This window comes from Cavia porcellus, unplaced genomic scaffold (assembly GCF_034190915.1).
Source record: "Cavia porcellus strain 051 isolate PalLab524CR breed Dunkin Hartley unplaced genomic scaffold, mCavPor4.1 scaffold_9, whole genome shotgun sequence".
Classification (NCBI taxonomy): domain Eukaryota; kingdom Metazoa; phylum Chordata; class Mammalia; order Rodentia; family Caviidae; genus Cavia; species Cavia porcellus.
In genome coordinates, this window is record NW_026947492.1 from 16,880,184 (window position 1) to 16,882,849 (window position 2,666).

Below are 2,666 nucleotides of genomic sequence, written 5' to 3' on the forward strand. Positions count from 1 at the left end.
AGAATGATATCTTCCTTCTGGGACACTGCTAATCCAATCATTGGCTCACATACCTTCTGCCTAGGGATTTGTAATGTAAAACACATGCATTTGTCACATATAAAAAGAATAAAGAGTTTACCTCAGAGGGTTTACACTTTGTCTTTCCCCAGTGCTACAAGCCAGCGTACAGAACCACTAATACTATCACTGAGCTAAGATTCAGAATATAGTTCCATAACTGCAAGAATGGAATTATTTGGCAGATAATGGAGTGATTATTGGAGCCTCAACAAATCTCCCAAGGTCATGTGAATCTTAATGAGCTGAAAGTCAGTTTCAGGTATTGAGAAAAAATGGTAACACTTAAATTTATGTCGAAAAAATATATTTCATAATTATGGTCCCAGAAGGTCCCATAAACATTACAATTTCTAGAAGGCTGTTTAAAATGTATTTAAAGGAATTTTGCTAAATAATGTAAAAGATACACAAAAGAATGGGTCTAATGAAGGATACTTACACAGAAACCTTGCAATATTCTCTGGAGATCTGTACACCTTGAGTGCTTGTTGGAAAGCTGATGACTGTATCTAACAATCTGACTTTAAAAAAAAAAAAACATTTCTCAAGCACATTAATTGTCACACTCTGCTAATAAGAAGATAAAAAAGTACCCAAATACATGAGATGAGTCACCAAAAATCTTATTACTTCTGAACTGAGGCAAATTCTTTTTTGTCCTAGGAAGTTTCAAATATTGAAATTAGACATGAAGCCCAAGATTAGAGACAGGAAACTCTGCCTCAACTTGATGATGAATTATTCCTTTTCCAAGCAGATGGAGAAGAACAATAAAACATTTTAGCTTAAAAACACCATTCAATTGATTAATACTTTTAAAAGAAAGATACTCCACAATTATTCCAATAATTTATTTCAGTGTGTTTTCCTTCTATTTACTGTCTTTCTCAAGGCTCTGTTTTACTCACACATGGTTTGGAGGCAGTAAATGTAGAAAAGAATGGAAAATCATAGGAAAGGAAAATCTGCCTTCCAATGGGAGGAGATTCTTCACAATAGAATGGGAAAACAAACACAGTTAAGACTATGCTGCTTTGCAGGTGAATTAGCAGAACCTAGATAGTATAAAATACACAAATACATCAGGTATTATCATTCTACAGTGGTGCACACATTCAGCATGTGCTGAAAATTTCTTGTCTGTGTCAGATGCGAGGAATCTGCAGTGAAATTCCCATCCCACTGTAGGGAGAATCCCAGGCTCAGGCATTTATCCATCTGCTTCTCTGGAGCAGTGCAGTAGTTTTCTCAGAGCCCTCTTTACCTCCTTGTTCCTCAAGGTATAGATAAGAGGGTTCAGCATCAGTCCTACCGGATTCATCAGGATTTGAACTGCAGTCCCCAGCATGGGGTTGGGTGTGGGCTGCAGGTACACCATGATGATGGGCCCATAGGCACAGAGGATGGCGATGAGGTGGGCACTGCAGGTGGAGAAGGCACGACGCCGGCCCTCCCTTGTGGGAATGCTCAAAATACAGACCATGATTCGAGTGTAAGATGCTAGGATTAGGAGAAATCAGACAAGGGACACTATGCTAACGTTTATGAAACTCACCCAGTGTGCCATGGATGTATCCGCACAGGCCAAGGGCAGGAGGGCAAGGAGATCACAGAAGAAGTGATTCACCTCATTGGAACTACAGTATGGCAAGGTAAAAGTGAGGAAGGTCAAGACACTTGAGTGAATGCAACCCAAAAGCCACGTTCCCACAGCCAGGTCACACAGACTCTGGAGTTCATAATGATTGTGTACCTCAGAGGGTGACAGATGGCAGCAAAGCGGTCATAGGCAATCACAATGAAAAAGAAGCTCTCAGCACTGATGAGGAAGTGGAAGAAGAAGAGCTGGGTGACACAGTTCTGGGAGGAGATGAGCTGGCTCAATCCTACACGGTAGAGCAGCATTTTGGGACAGGTCACAGAGAAGAATCCCATGCCAAACACAGACAAGTTACCCAGGAAGAAATACATGGGTGTGTGAAGGCGAGTAGAGGAAATAATAGTCACCAGGATGGACAAGTTTCCCAAGAGAGTGCAGACATAGAAAGACAAGAATAAGAAAAAAAACATTGTCTCCAGCCCCTGTGTGTGTGGGATTCCAAGGAGAATGAATTCAGTTACTGCTGAGTGGTTCCTGACATCCATGAGATCTGGTTCTTGGAGAAAAAGAAATGAGACAGTGTGGGAGAATTCCCTGGTTACAGTTATCAGTGAGAGAACGTAGTTGAAAAATGAGATGTAAATAGCATCTTTTGGTTCTAAACTATGAAAGGTTTGGTCCAAGCTCTAGTGCATTTTAAATGGAGTGAAATTGGCATACACAACTTAATAGTTGCTGCAGCTAGTTGTTTTGTTTTAGTGATTAGTTTTGTAGATTTCCCTGAGATTTCTGTTTGTTTTGTTTTGAGACAGAATCTCACTATGAATTTCAGGATGGTGATGAGTTCACTTTGTAGCCCAGGCTTGCGTCAAACTGGCAAACAATTCTCCTGCCCCAACCTCCCAAGTTCTGGGATTACAGGAGTGTGCCACCAAGTTCAGCTTTTCATAGATTTTTCTTATTGCAAAAAAAATGTTGGTACTAGGGTCAGTCATGCTGCAAA

General features: G+C 40.5%; 1 pseudogene; it reads right to left on the minus strand.

The window, feature by feature from the left end:
- Nucleotides 1-934: 934 nt before the first annotated feature.
- Nucleotides 935-2,196, minus strand: LOC100723280 (olfactory receptor 10D3-like; annotated as a pseudogene).
- Between the last annotated feature and the right edge of the window lie 470 nt (nucleotides 2,197-2,666).